Here is a 16,028-nt window from a genome sequence, read left to right as displayed (position 1 = left end):
TTGATTTCAGCTCAGGTCGTGATCTCATGGTTCGTGGGTTCGAGCTCCATATCGGGCTCCATGCTGATAGTGCAGTGCCTGCTTAGAATTCTCTCTCTCTCTCCCTTTGCCCCTCCCCACCCTCAAACTATATTAGCTTTTTTTTTTTTAAATTAAGAAACAATGACTATATTTTCTCACCCACAAATGGGGATACATTGGCTGAACCGTGTTCTGTCACTGGGGTAGCATATTTTTATAGGATTTATTACAGGAGATCTATATGGGCCAGAGAGATGTCAGGTGTGAATATGACTTCACAAAATGAATCGTGCTTGTTTCATGGAGTAAAACTGGGTGACACTGGTTCATCTTGGGCCGAAGGCTCTGGGATTTGCCATGGGGAGAGTCTTGGACTAATAGGTACAAGCCCAACAACTGTGCCCCAGTTTAATCACCCTGGCGCCACAGGGCAAGAGAACGTGAGATCCGTCCATGTTAAAACTTACGCTTAGAGAAGAAATATTCAATCTGGAGGGAGAAACCTGCTCCTGAAGGAGTCAAAGTCGATTGAACACGGATGCTCTGCACCAGGCACACCCTGATTAGGGGACAGTGGCCGACTCACCCTCCCTGTCCCCCTCCCCACCCTCTCCCAAGTCCCAGGAACTAGAAAAACATGGGGTAAGACTTGTCATCAAGACTCCCTCACCCGGTTGCCCCCGCCCTTAGCCACCTGACCTTGGACACCTTGTGGTAGCAGTCACTTTTTGGTCACATTCACCATCCAACAGGGGAAAAAGTCTAGAGACCATGAGTAATAAACCCCCAGTCGACACCCATGACCTGCAAGTATATTCATGGAGATAACGGGATGGAATATTTAAAAATCCAGAAGGATTGTTGCCCACGATTGGAGTTCTGGAAGGATGAAACGGAGGCGGCTTTGTCTGATCTCAACAGTGTTAGCATGAGAAAAAGAGGAATATTTAACAACCTGGTCTGACCTTCATTCAATCACCTTCCAGACCCAATTTTTGGTCTGCCGCCCCTCCCTCGCCCCGCGCTCCCCCCACTGCCCTCCCGAAATTTGTCCTCCTTTGAGATGACGCCTTTCCCATGTCGGTCCAGCAGAGGGCAGCAAAGTACACCTTATGAGCCTCAACGAAGGTGAACCGTACAGAGCCTTCGTTCAACAAGTATGTTCCGAGTTTGGGGTCCAGGGATTATTCTAGGCACTGTGGATACACAATAAATAGGACACACAAAGTCTCCACTGGTCCAGAGAAAGGAGAGAGACAATGCGCAAGTCATCAAGACCATAAACCATGATGCCATGGGGCCAGGAACGGGAAAGTCCTTGCTGCTGAATTCGGCATTCATTCAACCAGCAAATGTGTACTGGGTGCTGATTAGGCACCAGGCACTGGTAGAGACGCCTGACAAATCTCTGCCCTCCTGGGGCTTATGTTCTAGCAGTTGGGAGAGGACACAGGAGCCTTTTTAAAAGATGTCAGGTATGTGGAAGAAGAAGAAATAGGTTTTGCGGGATGCTGGGGTATGAGGCAGAGGGAGGGTCAGGTTAGGTTCAGAGGCTCAGATCAGAGAAAGTTCCAAGGAGGAAGTCAGTCGAGCAGCATCAGGGAGCCACTGCGGCTTATGCTCAGGCTTGCTGTGCTGGGATCATGTGGGGATGCCCGGCCCACCCCAGGCCAAGTCGGGGACCACTGGTCTAGAGCAAGCGGTGCCTGGGGCAGAGCAGGGCTGCAGGGCTGTGCAGGGCTGTCGTGGGGAGAGGAGGGGCTATGGTTAGAGAGGCCCCAAGAGGCCCAGCGGGACAAAGACGGTTGACTCCAGTGCTGCGGGAAAACCAAGAACATGAGCACAGACAAGCAAGGAGCAGTGAGGGGGGAGGAGGGGGGGGTTACCTGGCCTCAGGGATAAGGACAGGAAATGGTTACTAGACTAGGGGAGGGACGGGGAGGAGAGACGCGGAGGGAGAGGAAAGGGTGAAGGGTGGGGTGGGAGCAGCCTAAAGCCCATCATGCAGTGGGGCCAGGGGAATAAGTAGCCCCATATCTTTCTTCCTGCCCCTCAGGTCCTGCCATGCCCCCGGGGGGCCAAATCTGGGCAGAGGACTGAGAGGCTCCCCCAACCAGGGGGAGGGCGGGGAGCGGCTCCGCAGAGGGGTGTGCAGCCCCCGGGACCGCGCCGGGGGTGAGGGTGGGGGGAAGGTGGAAGGAAAGCAGGGCTGCAGTGTGTATGGAGCCCAGCTCTGGAGGGGCTGGGCTTCCAGGGCCTCCCCGGAGTACTGCCCGGAGGAGGCCGAAGGGCCCTGGCTTCTGATGTGAAAATGGGACCCTATCTGCTTCCGTTTGGGGGGCCGTCCCGAACAGCCAAGGGGAACGCAGAGTTGGTGGGTGGGACACGGGGCTCGGACGCGCCCGGAGGTTGCCAGAGGGCCGCACAGGGTTTGCAGCGGGTCCCCTGGAGTCCCTGCTGCTCGGCCGCGCAGTACCTGCGCTTCACGGGAGAGGGCAGCCTGGAACAGCAGGAAGGTCCTCCCGGGCCAGCCAGCCGTGCCCAGAGCCCAGGAGGCCCAGAGTCCAAGTGACCAGAAAGGCGGGGACGACCCTGGTGCAGGGGAGGTGTGCGGGACGGGGCGGTCTCCCTAGGCCCCACTCCTCCCCCCAGAGCAGGGAGCCAGACAGACCCAAGGAATCCCTGCTGGTCCTGTTCCGCCAACATGGCCTTGCCCGCTCCGTGGGGGTCCCAGGTATGTCACACGGTCAGCCTCTCCAGGGACAGGCTCTGCTCTTGTGGCTTCTGGGGTAAGAACACCTGCCTGGCTTCCTTCCCAAGGACCCGGTGATGACACTGGGGATGTGAACATCCGGGCACTGCTGTCCTCATTACCAGCACCACGGGCTCAGCCCGCTGAGTGACAAACCCAGGGCACACGGGAAGTCAGCACTGTCGCAGGCCACCTGCTCTCTGTCACCCAGTTCCTTGTACACAGGTGGGAGGTGGGTGCTGGTCCGAGGACAGTCCTGCAGCCCAGCCAGATGAGTCCTGCTTCTCACCTCACCAGGCCACCCGTGTCCACGGGGGCTCCAGCTCTGTCTGGTGCACCTGTCCCCCCTCTGGCCAAAGAAAGCCTAGCAAATAAGACATTAAATCCCTAATAAACTTGCTATAATTGCACATGCAGATGGATGCCGATAGAGAGATAGATAGAAAGCTGTTTTTGGGGGGCGCCTGGGGGACTCAGTCGGTTAAGCGTCCGACTTCGGCTCCGGTCCTGATCTCGCGATTTGCGTGTTCGGCCCCGCGTCGGGCTCTGTGCTGACAGCTCAGAGCCTGGAGCCGGCTTCGGGTTCTGTGTCACCCTCTCTCTCCGCCCCTCCTCTGCTCGTGATCTCTCAAAAATAAATAAATGTTAAAAAATAAATAAATAAAAAATAAAAAAGCAAGCAAGCCAGCTGTCTTTTTGCTAACATAAACTGTGCCTGAAGCTGGCCTGGGCGTCCCATTCTGGATCTTTTCTATTTCTGAGATCTCATCCTTAGCTTTCGGGGATGTTGTGGATCCAAAGCAACCAGGGTCCGGGCGGGGAGGGTCACCTGCGCAGGGAAGGCCTCCGGCGTCCACATGATGCCCTCTACTCCTGCTGCCTGTTGGCGGTCTTGATGTCCTGGGGATGCCCTGTGATGCCGCGTTGGCCGTAGGTGCCCGGAGGCCCAGCAGCCCTCCCTGCCCCTACAAGGCAGGTGGCCTTGCAGAGAGCTCCCCCTATCTAGATCTGAGGAGGTGGGAGGGGCAAACAGCTCCAAGACCTCCCCCACCTCCTCCTCCCCCTCTCCCTACCCAGCACACCGCTGGAACCCTAAGAGGTCAGCTGCTTCTGAAGTCTGCGTGCTTTAGCAGCCGCCCCTGTTTGTGGAGGGTGTTATCCTCGAGCTTTAGAAGAGGGGCTGCCTCCAGGTCAAAGCAAAACGTGTTCACAGAAGTGAGGATTCCAGCTATGCTGATCCGCAAAAAGTAGAGAGGAGCCTCCAGGCTGTTTCCACGGCAGCTGCGCCATTTTGCATTCTCAAGGAAGGTGCACGGGGCTCCAATTTCTGCACGTCCCCCGCCTCCCTCTCTGTCTTCTTTCTTCGATAACAGCCATCGCAGCAGGTGTGAAAGGGCATCCATCCCATGGTGGTCTCGGGTCGCATTGCCCCGACGGTTAGTGATGCCGGCCTTTGTTTCTCGTACACCTGTCGGTTGCCTGTGCGTCTTCTTTGGAGACCTTAAAAACAGAACGACCACAGGACCCAGCGATCGCTTCTGGGCATTTATTCAAAAGAACCGAATCCGGGCCTTCAAGGATTCGTGCTCACGTGCTCATGGCAGTGTTTTCCACAGCAGCCCAAGAGGTGGGGACAACCCAAATGTCCACCAACAGGCGAAGGAATAAAGAAAGCGGGGAATGTACACACGACGGAATACGATCCAACCTTTAAAATAAGAAAAGTCTGCAATACGTGACAACATGGATGAACCTTGAGGACATTATGCTGAGTGAAATAAGCCAGACGCAGAAAAGGCAAGTAATTCAGGACCCCACTTCTAAAGGCATGCCTCGGAGATATATATGGAGGGGGTCTCTTCCAGGACCACTGCAATCAAGCAAACGTCATAATTGGGTCAAATAAATTTTTTAGTGTCCCGGGGCATACAAAAGTTATGTTTACACTTCACAGGATGTTTACTACAGATTGTGGTCTATTAAATGTGCAATAGGATTATGTCTAAAAAAACTGGGTGGCTCAGTCGGTTAAGTGGCCGGCTTTGCTTCAGATCATGATCTCACGGGTTTGTGAGTTCAAGCCCCGAGTCGGGCTCTGTGCTGACAGCTCAGGGCCTGGAGCCTGGTTTGGATTCTGTGTCTCCCTCTGTCTCTCTCTGCCCCTCCCCGCCACCCCCACCGCTGTCTCCCTCTCCCCACCCCCCTCTCTCTCAAAAATACATAAACATTAAAAAAACAACGTACAGACCTTAATTTAAAAATACTTTATTGCTAAAAGTGCCGTCATCATCTGAGCTTTCCGCGAGTCGTAATCTTTTTTGCGAGGGGAGGGTCCCGCCTCGATGTTGTTGGCTGACTGATCAGGGTGGTGGCTGTTGAAGGCCGGGTGGCTGTGGCCATTTCTTAAGGCAACAACGAAGTTTGTCGCATCGATTGCCTCTTCTGTTCGAGGACGATTCCTCTGTGGCCCGTGATGCTGTTCGATAGCATTTTACCCCCAGTAGAACTTCTTGGAAAATCGGAGTGGATCCTCTCAAAACCTGCCGCTGCCTTCTCAACTAAGCTTATGTGATATTCTAAATCCCTTGTTGTCATTTCAACAGACTTCACAGCATCTTCACCGGGAGTGGACTCCAGCTCCAGAAGCCACTTTTCTCTGCTCGTCCCTAAGAAGCGACGCCTCATCCGTTCAAGTCTGATCATGAGAGGCAGCCCTTCAGTCCCGTCTTCGGGCTCCGCTTCTGAGTCCGGCTCTCTTGCTGTTTCCACATGTGCAGTGACTTCCTCCGCGGAAGTCTTGAACCTTCAGCCCGAAAAAAAAAAAAAACAAACAAACCCAAAAAACAACAACACCCAATATCTGCAAAGCGCAACAAGGCTAGATGTCATAAAACGAGGCATGCCCGTCGAAGGTGCATACGGCGGTCACGTTCACAGAATCAGAGGGGTTGGCGGTCGCCGGGGGCCGGGGGAGCGGAATGGGAAGTTACTAATCAATGAGCATAGAGTCTCCGTTACGCAGAATGAACACGTGCTAGAGATATCCTGTATAACTTGGTGCCTAACGTACTGCATTGACCTTTAAAAACCGGTTCGGGGGGTAGATCTTTTGTTGCGTCCTTACCACAAATAAAATAAAATCGAAAAAAAAAAAAAGAGCCATGAACCACGAGGGGTGTAGCCTGAGCGGCTGGAGGGGACCGTGGCCGGCAGCGAACGCCCCTTCCCGGCCATCAAGCCTGCGGGGGCCCGGCGCAGGCTGGCGGGAGAGATCCTCAAGCGTTTTGAGCGAAACAGATCCTGTCTCCATCGCCCTGAAATGGATCCAGGCTTCTGGGGACCTTCCCAGGGAACCCTACACTGACCCGGAGGGCCGTCCGTTCCGTGGCGACCTGGCGGCCTGCGTGTCATCAGGGCCTGGGGTTGTCGTGGTCTGGGAGCGGCTGGATGCGGTGAAGCCCGAGTGACGCTTGGGGAGACCATCCCTGCGGACTCCAAGCCTGGGGCCGTCCGTGGGGCCTTTTGCATCCAAGGTGTTAGAAGCATCATCCACGGTGGCAATTCCGTGGAGAGTGCGGAGAAGGAGACAGGCTTGTGGTTTCAGGCTGAGAAGCTGGGGGAGGAGGAGAGCCGGATCTCCAAGTGAACTAGATTTCCCGAGTGACAAGAAGCAGACCCCAATGCCTCGCCCACTCTGGATCCTCTTCCTGGCACGGGCAGGGGCCAGGCTGTAGCAAATCCATTCGTTTTTGAGAACTGCCTTAAATTTTTTTGGTTTTTTGTTTTTTTTTTTTTAACATTTAGTGTTGAGAGACAGAGACAGACAGAGCATGAGCAGGGGAGGGGCAGAGAGAGAGAGAGAGGGAGACACAGAATCCGAAGCAGGCTCCAGGCTCCGAGCTGTCGGCGCAGAGCCCGACGCGGGGCTCGAACCCATGAACTGCGAGATCATGACCTGAGCCGAAGTCGGACGCTCCACCGACTGAGCCACCCAGGCGCCCCCTGAGAACTTCCTTATAATCCGGAGGGGGACACGGAGCTCCCTGCACGGTATTATGCGCTACTCTCAGATTCAAATGTTTCGTCCGATAGAAAAGCAAATGAAGGAAAGACAGGAAGGAAAACGGAACCGTGAGCTGGTCCCATGGCGGCTGGACACGAAGCAGGCAGTTCGATTCCGCCCTTCGATGTCTGCCTGGCTTGGTCAATGAATCAGCAAGGTGTCTCATCTGTGCACAGGTCAGGCGCCCGGTGTGGAGCCAAGACATCTGTTTCTGGACATCTTCGGTACGAGGATAAACAAACGGCAATCTTTCCAGAATGGGGGGTAGGTTGGGTAAATCTTTCTGTATAGCTGGTGGATTACTCTTTTTTCTTTAGTATCTATTTTGTTTAAGTGAAATCCGAGTTCACTAACATACAGTACAATAATGACCTCAGGAATGGAATGAAGTGACTCATCACTTAGATAGAACACCCAGCACGCATCCCAACAAGTGCCCTCCGTCACGCCCCTTTGCCCCTTTAGCCCATCCCCACCCCCCACCCGACACCCAGCCAGCAGCCTTCAGTTTGTTTTCTGTATTTAAGAGTCTCTTACGGTTTGTCTCCCTCTCTGGTTTTATATTATGTTTGCTTCCCTTCCCTTATGTTCATCTGTTTTGGCTCTTAAATTCTGCGTGACTGAAATCGTATGGTATTTGTCTTTGCCGGACTTATTTCACTCAGCGTAATACACCCTAGTTCCATCCACACTGTTGCAAATGGCAAGATTTCATTCTCGTTGCTCGCCAAGTCCTACCCCATCGTGTACACGTACACATCTTCTTTATCCGTCCGTCGATGGACATTTGGGCTCTTTCCATACTTTCGCTACTCTCGACAGCGCTGCTATAAACATTGGGGTGCCCGTGCCCCTTGGATAAATACTGGGTAGTGCAATTGCTGGGTCATAGGGTGGTTCTATTTTAATTTTTATCTTTTTAAAAATGTTTATTTTTGAGACAGAGAGAGAGAGAGACAGAGCGCGAGCCGGGGAGGGGCAGAGAGAGAGAGAGAAGGTGACGCAGAATCCGAAGCAGGCTCCAGGCTCCGAGCTGTCGGCACAGAGCCCGACGCGGGGCTCGAACCCACGAACCGTGAGAGCATGACCTGAGCCGAAGTCGGACGTTTAAACGACTGAGCCACCCGGGGGGGCCCCAAACTATTTTTAATTCGTTGACGAACCTGGTCCACGTTAATCTTGCCAAGGACTGGCGGCAGAGATGGAGGGACCCCTCGGGGTCTCTCTCCATGATCTGATGATTGGCACTGAGTGCGTCGGAGTATCCTTTCTCTGCTCCTGCTGGCAGGGACCCCGGGGGTGGGGGCTGCCGGCCCCATGTGATCTGGAAGCCTCGGCAAGTCCTCCTTTCCCACATCACTCACACCTCAGAAAATGCCTGCTTTGGTCTTCTGAGCATCTCCGATGTAAGATACCAAGCCCCCACCACTCCGAGGGTGATAGCTAAACCGTCTTCCATTAATGGTTTAATGTGACTTAGTTAATTGCTATCATTCATTTTAATTCATCTCAGCCGGTCTTTCCAGAAGAATCTTCCATAAATCAAGGAGGCGGGTTTTAACTATTGCCCGGATGCTAGCTTGCAAAGACCAGTGAGACCCAGGTCCCGGCCTTCCCAGCAGTCGAGGGGGGGGCGGGTGCAGACACAGTGAGCCACCGCAGACCCAGGGGACAGTTCCGCACAAAGCGCTGTGGAAACCTGAAAGAACATTCCAGAGAGCTGGAGCAGTTGAAAGCTAGGACTTCGGGGAAGCTGAGCAGAGCCCTGAAAATAGAGCACATTCCAGGGAAGGGCCCAGCAATGAATGGGCCGGAAGTGGTTGGGAAAGGGTCCAGGAGGTTGATTGAGACGTGGTGATGACAAGTCAGGGCAGGAACACGTTTTTCTTTGTTTTGTTTTGTTTGTTTGTTTTGCTACAGGGCAGGCGTCATTGCTCTGTGAACGTATATGCGATTTTTCTTTTTCTGGGAGGAAGGTCCACAGAATTCCTCAGATTTATAAAGCATATATAGAGGCGCCTGGGTGGCTCAGTCCGTTGAGTGTCCGGCTTCAGCTCAGGTCGTGATCTCACGGTTTGTGGGTTTGAGCCCCGCGTCGGGCTCTGTGCTGACCGCTGTTTCAGATTCTGTGCCTCCCTCTCTGTCTCTGCTCCTCCCCCCACTCGCACTCTTTCTCTCTCTCTCAAAACTAAACAAACATTAAAAAAAATTATAAAGCATATATAGTCTGAATAGTTGGGCCCCCTGCCTTCCTCAATGGCAAGACTTGGAGAGCTTTTTAAATTTTATTTCTTTTTAGGGAGAGAGAGAGAGTGTGAGCTGGGGCGGGGGCAGAGAGAGAGACGGAGACACAGAATCGGAAGCGGGCTCCAGGCTCTGAGCTGTCAGCACAGAGCCCGGCGCGGGGCTCGAACTCATGAACTGGGGGATCACGACCTGAGCGGAAGTCGGAGGCTCAACCGACTGAGCCACCCAGGCGCCCCAAGACTTTGAGAGCTTTTAAGCAGGGGTGTCTCTCCACGGGAACGCAGCTGCGCTCTGGCCGTTCCTCCTTCAGCCACGGGGACTACTGGCACATATTTTCTCCACTTGAGAGGAGCCAACATTGAAATGGAGTTTTTATAAAGTTGCTGCCAGCATCTCCATAAAGGGAAACATTCAGCAGAGCGCCTGGCTGGCTCAGTCACTACAGCATGCGACTCTTGATCTCAGGGTTGTGGGTTCAAGCCCCACATTAGGGGTAGAGCTTACTTTAAAAAAAAAAAAGAGAGAGAGAGAGAAACATTCATTCTTCATGGAGTTCCTTACGCCTCTTCGATAGACTTGACACTGTTCTGGGCATCGGAGGTCCCTGTTCTGAAGGATCTCATGTGCCGGGGGAGAGAGACATACAGTGGACATCACACAGAAACAAGAACATTTCAGAAAATGTCATGGAAATGTAAGAGAGGAGGGGCAGGGGCATGAGAGCCATCACAAGAGGCATCTCTGAGGAGGGGACATTTGAGGCTTCTCTGCCAGTGAGGGGGAGGCGGGTCCTTCAGATTGGGGGGCAGAACATTCTAAGCAGTGGAAATGACCAGAGCAGTGGAAGTCAACTTTGTAGCTAAAACGGGCAAAAAAAAAAAAAAAAAAAAAAAAAGATGGGGCTGGAGGGGCCAGAGTGACTGGGGGGAGCTGGCAAGTGGCAGGGCTGAAGGCGGGGGGCACAGGGACAAAGCCCAGACTGAGCAGGCCCCGGGCGGGAGGGACTAACACTAACAGTATTTCGAAGCCTTTGCAGTGTTTTCGTTTTGTTTTTTAAAATGCGAAAGCTGGGGCGCCTCAGGGGTTCAGTCGGTGGAGCGTCTGACTCTTGATTTTGGCTCAGGTCATGATCCCAGAGTCGTAGGATCGAGCCCGGCGTCAGCGAGGAGCCCGCTTAAGATTCTCTTTCTCTCCCTCTGCCCCTCTCCCCCGGCTCATCCTCTCATCTCTCTAAGATAAAAACAATAATAAAAAAAATACAATGTGGAAGTAACCTCATCTGATGTCTTTTTTTATTTTATTTAATTTTTTTTTTAATTAAAAAAAATTTTTTTTAACGTTTATTTATTTTTTTTGAGACAGAGAGAGACAGAGCATGAACAGGGGAGGGTCAGAGAGAGAGGGAGACACAGAATCTGAAACAGGCTCCAGGCTCCGAGCTGTCAGCCCAGAGCCCGACGCGGGGCTCGAACCCACGGACTGCGAGATCGTGACCTGAGCCGAAGTCGGCCGCTTAACCGACTGCGCCACCCAGGCGCCCCTGATGTCTTTTTTTAAAATAATTTTTTATTTTGGGGCGCCTGGGTGGCTCAGTCGGTTGCGCGTCTTACTCCCGATCTCGCGGTTCATGAGTGTGAGCCCCGCGTCGGGATTCTCTTGTCTCCCTCTCTCTGTGGCCCTCCCCTGCTATTTCAAAATCAATCAATCCACTTTACAAAACACTGACATAATTGTTTATTTTGAAGTAGCTCAAGCCTCACAACGAGAAGTGGCAAAAGCAGTCAATTTCCCATGTACCTTTCACAGGGTTTTGGGTGGACAGATATTTCCCTTTGTCTCGGGCAGGTGCCTTGGGGGTGGAATTGTGGGGTCCCGTGGAAACCCCAGGGCCCAGCGTCGAGAAGGTGCCAGGCTGTTTTCCAAGGCAACTGCGCCACGTCGCATTCCCACCAGCCACGCGTGAGCGTCCCGGTTTTTCTACGTCTTTGCTGACGTCTGTCCTTTCCGTTACAGCCGCCCCGGTGGCTGTCACGTGGAGCCTCATCGTGGCTTCACTTTGAACTCCCCGCACGATTACTGAGGTTGAGCGGCGTTTCACGAGTGATCTCTTTTTTGAACGTGGCTTTCGCTCTCGGTGGAGACAGCACTGGGGGAAGGCGATCGTGGACACGAAGAGGCCAGTCTGGGGGGCGGTGGGGGAGGGGGTGCCGCCCGGCACCAGAGGGCAGGAGCGTGTTCTGGAGCAGCTGAGGAAGACAGGAGCAGCCTGTGACCTGGGATACATCTTGGAGGAGACAGTAAGGAGACATGACTCTCAACCACGTGTGGACCACAGGTCAAAAAAACAGAGCCTCTGTTTTCCGGGTTCCGTGAACTTGGCTATGGGGCCCCGAGTACTTCACTTACTTAAATCACTTCTTCTTGCCTCGTAACTTGGAGCGCCACTCTGGGCCCTTGGAAGAGTTCCCAGGTGTCGAATATTTGAGGCGCTGTCGGGACAAACGGATTTATCCGCTACCGCTCAGAATCAGGGCCAGCGCTGGGCTCCATATGAAAGGGCTTCTCCTAACAATTTGAACAACCTGCAGCGGGTTGTGCCGCCCCGGCGGCTGGGAATCCGTTCACTGGACGGCAAGCTGCTGGTGCGTCTTAAATCGGCAGCCCTCGGAGACGGTGCGCCCTTGACGAAGGGCGAGGTCCACTACGACCCCAAGCCCTGGATGCTTTTGGACTCTAATCTCACCACTTGTAGAGTGAGAGTTGAGACCGGGTAATGTGGAAAGGCATGCAGGTGCTTTCACACCGGTGCTCTCTCCGGGTCTAGAGGCATGGGGTGCCCAGGACAGTTCTGGGTGGCATGGGGGGGGGCCGACGCGGGACTCGAACTCATGGCCTGAGCTGAAGTCGGACGGTTACCTGACTGAGCCCACCCAGGCGCCCCTCTATTAGCTCTCTTCGACCCTGACACTAACCTTATGAAGCAGGCACTTTTATTACCACTAATCTACAGCTGAAGAAACGGGAGCACAGAGAGGTTAAGCCACTCGGTCAAACCTCACAGCGCGTGGGTGATAAAGCCAGGGTGTGACTTCCCACAGCCCCGCCCCCCGAAAGCCCAGTCTCTCAGTCATGACATCACATCAGTAAAGTGTGGCTTCCGGGAGACTTTGAGCCAACTGGGGAACATCTGATTTGACCAGGTAAAGCTGTTTCGAAAACACGCAAGGCAGCATTAGAGTTCACGATCGTTGTTACGGCTTCTTCAAGTGGCCGCTGAAGGTGAGAGAAAAGAATGTTCGGAGTACGAACCTCTCTCCTGCCAAGCTGGTTTTCCCTGAGAGGAAGGCTGAGGACGGTGGGGAGGCTGTCCTGGGGGTATCCCATCTGGAAAGCAGTTCCATGAAGGGGGAAAGCTGGGAGAGCCTTGCTGTGGCCTTAAAGCAGCTCACCAGCACTCCAGGGAAGGTTCTGGAAGGAAGTCAACAGATTGTGGACAATGATAGCTCTGGGAGGTGGGTGCTCCATTCACTCATGGACTGGGGACACCCCATTTTTAGCAGAGAACTTGCAGAGAAGGGGTTTAGTGCCTTCCCACCATGCAGAGCTCGCACCCCAACGAGAAGCTTCCGTCCCGATGTCCTGCTGGCCTGACCCTGGCGCACGCTACTCTCAACGGCACGGGAGCTGGCTCACTCTGGGGCATCTGAGGGACACGGCCCCCAGGCAGGCCTGCCTGGGCCGCCCGACAGTATATAAAGCAGCCGGAAGCCCACAGACCCTCAGAGATGCTGAGTCCCTCTGAGGCCGCCACGGGTCCAAGGTCAGGCCAGGAGGTCAACCGCGCTCACCGGAGAATGTGCCACGGGGCTGGTGGATACTGAGAATCCGGTCATAGCCCCGAGGTCACTCTGTGCCGCTGCAGACACGGTATTGATAACAGTCCACTCCAACAGGTGACTCACGCTGAACTGGGCACATTCCTTGGGGGAAGAAGCTTCATGGAGAAAACAACCCCAGCTTTTTTTTTTTTCTTTTCTTTCTTTCTTTCTTTCTTTCTTTTTTTTTTTTTTTGTTTTTCTTTTCTTTTTTCTCTTTTCTCCCTCTCTTTTTTTCTTTTCTTTCTTTCTTCTTTTCTTTTTTCTTTTTTTGTTTTTGTTTTTTTTCTTTTTTCTCTTTTTTCTTCCTTCTCTTTTTTTCTTTTCTTTCCTTTTTTCTCCTCTTTTCTTTTTTCTTTTCTTCCTGTTTTCTTTTTTCTTCCTTTTCTCTTTTCTTTCTTTTCTTTTTTCTCCCTTTTCTTCCTTCTCTTTTTTCTTTTCTTTTTTTTCTTTTGTTTTCTTTTCTCCTTTTTCTTTTCTGTTTTTTTTCTTCCTTTTCTCTTTTCTTTTTTTCCTTTTTTTCTTTTCTCTTTTCTTTTTTCTTCATTTTCTTTTTTTTCCTTTTTTTCTTTTCTTCTTTTTCTCTTTTTTTCTTCCTTTCCTCTTCTTTTCTTTTTGTCAAATTGGGAAAATAAAGCCATCAGCCGCTTGGTGTTCCCTGTGGAAGTTCAGAGCTCAGGGGCAGGGCCCCGCCTCCAGGGAACAGAGGCTGCAGGAATGGGGGGGCACTGAACTTCTGGGGGTTCGGGCCCTGGGGATGGGTGGTCTCCCGGTCTCCGGGGCATGCTGCCTTCACTCCTCCCTGCACGGCCCTGCCAGCCCTGCAGCCTCTCTCAGCAGTCACGGTCACGGTCACGTGTCTACACTTGCAGGGCGGAGGCGGTGTCCCCATGGGAAGGCCGGCACCTTCCAGCCGGAGGGTGAGGAGGCCCGCGGGGCTCCTGACACTGGGGAGCAGCAGTCAGCGCGGTGGGGGCGCAGCTGGCATGGTGACTCCCTCTCTCAGAACAGCTCATTTGCGAACAGCTTCACCTGCTCCTTCTCTGGGGTTTTTCTGGAGCGGGTACCTCCCTCTGCTGCAACATCACCCCCGAGGGACTCCCAACGTTTCAAAGCCCAGAGGCTCTCGGTTTCTCTTTCCTCCAGCTGCATGGACACCACGGAAGCCCCCCTTCCCCCTGCCGGCCTCCTTCCAGGATCCCCATCTCCATAGCTCTCTGGCCAGCAACCCTCTCATGACCAGTGGGCCAAAGGGCACGGGTGGTGAATGTGTCACCCTTCCCTGGGGACACCTTCTCTTTAGTGATGCCCATCAACACACGGTGTCTTGTTTTTTTTGTTTTTTTTTTTCTTAAGTAGGCTTCCACACCCAGTGTGGGGCTTGAACTCACGACCCGGAGATCAAGAGTTGCATGCTCTACCGACTGAGCCATCTAGGCAAGTGTCCCCAAGACACGATGTCTTAACAGAAGGAGCAGTAGAGAGAACAGTGACCCTCAAAGGTGTCTCTCCCTGGAATCTGTGAATATGCCACCTCACGTGGCAAACGGGAACTTAAATGGCACACGGAAGTAAGGTTGCTAGGCAGCTCAGCTGGAGATGGCGAGCTGGATTATTCTGGATTATTCTGGATTATCCCAGTGGGCCGGTGTCATCCCCAGGGTCTTTATAAGTGAGCCCCTTCCCCAAGTGTGTTCACAGGGGAGGAAGAAGGGTAAGAGGTGCGGTGCTGTGGCCGTTGAAGGCAGAAGGGGCTGCACGTCGAGAGGCGTGAACAAGTTCTAGAAGCTGGGGAAGATGTGGCTATGGGATCCTCCCCCAGAGCCTCCAGAAGGGAGCACAGCCCTGCAGACACCTTGGTTTTAGCCCAGCGGACCCCAAGCCAGGCTCGGACCTCCAGACTATAAGACTGAGCCACCGGGTTTGAGGTCACTTGTTTCAGCCCTGGAGAGACCTGAGGGCAGTTGGGACATGGAGGAGTTTCTCAATAAGCACGGCGTGGGCGGCTACCCAGCCTTGCAGAAGCTCCTGGCCTTGCAGGAGAGCAGAGGGAGCCAGTTTTCCTGGAGAGAGTAAGAACCCGGAAAGACAAGAGCATCTGACTTTTGTCCCTTCCGAGCGCACGCGCGGAGGCCAGCCTCGAGACAGACTTCTGTGTTTCTGATCCGTGGGGGCAACGAGCAAAACGAGATTTTAACAGAACTGCCCCAACGGCCAACCCACGTGATCACGGCTGTTATCTCAGGCGGAGCCCCTGCACGGAGCCCGAGTTTATCGCCACCGAAACCAAGGAAGACTGTAACACAGGCAGGTCAGTTGTGATCAGGCCAGGAAGAGGCCTGGCCCTCAAGTGCCACCTGCCGGGACGGGACGGGACGTCACGCCTAGGACGGAGACACAGCAGGCAGCGTGGAAGGACGTAGAAGGCAGGACCCTCCCACCAGGGGAACACCTCCAGCCCTTTTCCTGCCTCTCCCACCCCGTGTGCCTCAGGCTGACCCTGCGTTTAAGGACAGAGGCAGGACCTGGGCCTCACAGTGAGAGGCCACATGCCTACGAGAGGAGGCAGCTCCCATGTGGTGGGAAGTGTGGCAACGGAGCCGGGACTCTCGGACTCTCGACTGCATTTTTTAAAGTTGATTTTTGAGAGAGAGAGAGAGAGAGAGAGAGAGAGTGAGCGGGGGAAGGGCAGAGAGAGGGGGACAGAGGATCCAAAGCTGGATATGTGCTGACAGCAACGAGCCCAACGCGAGGCTCGAACCCATGAACCGTGAGATCGTGACCTGAGCCGAAGTCGGACACTCAACCGGCTGAGCCACCCAGGTGCCCCTTCCTTCCCTCTTCTAACTTCTGGTGGCTGCTGGCATTCCTTGGCTGGTGGCCAGTTTCTGCCTCTGTTTTCTCATTGACTTCCGTTCCGTGTGTATAGCTCCCTCTGTCTCTCTTTCATAAGGACACTGGTGATTCGATCGAGGCTCCACTTGGACAATCCCGGGTCATCCCTCCGCATCAAGATCCTTAGGTTAATCACAACTGCAAAGATGCCTTTTCCTTATTTTTAGGCCCCAGG

At 53.6% G+C, this 16,028-nt stretch overlaps 1 pseudogene; it reads left to right on the top strand.

The window, feature by feature from the left end:
* The first annotated feature begins 2,725 nt into the window (after positions 1 to 2,725).
* LOC131493656 (nucleoside diphosphate kinase A-like) lies at positions 2,726 to 6,419 on the top strand (annotated as a pseudogene).
* Positions 6,420 to 16,028: the final 9,609 nt, after the last annotated feature.

This window comes from Neofelis nebulosa, chromosome 13 (genome assembly GCF_028018385.1).
Source record: "Neofelis nebulosa isolate mNeoNeb1 chromosome 13, mNeoNeb1.pri, whole genome shotgun sequence".
Taxonomy (NCBI): domain Eukaryota; kingdom Metazoa; phylum Chordata; class Mammalia; order Carnivora; family Felidae; genus Neofelis; species Neofelis nebulosa.
Note: the sequence above shows the minus strand (reverse complement) of the source record. Positions and strands in the feature narration are given on the sequence as shown.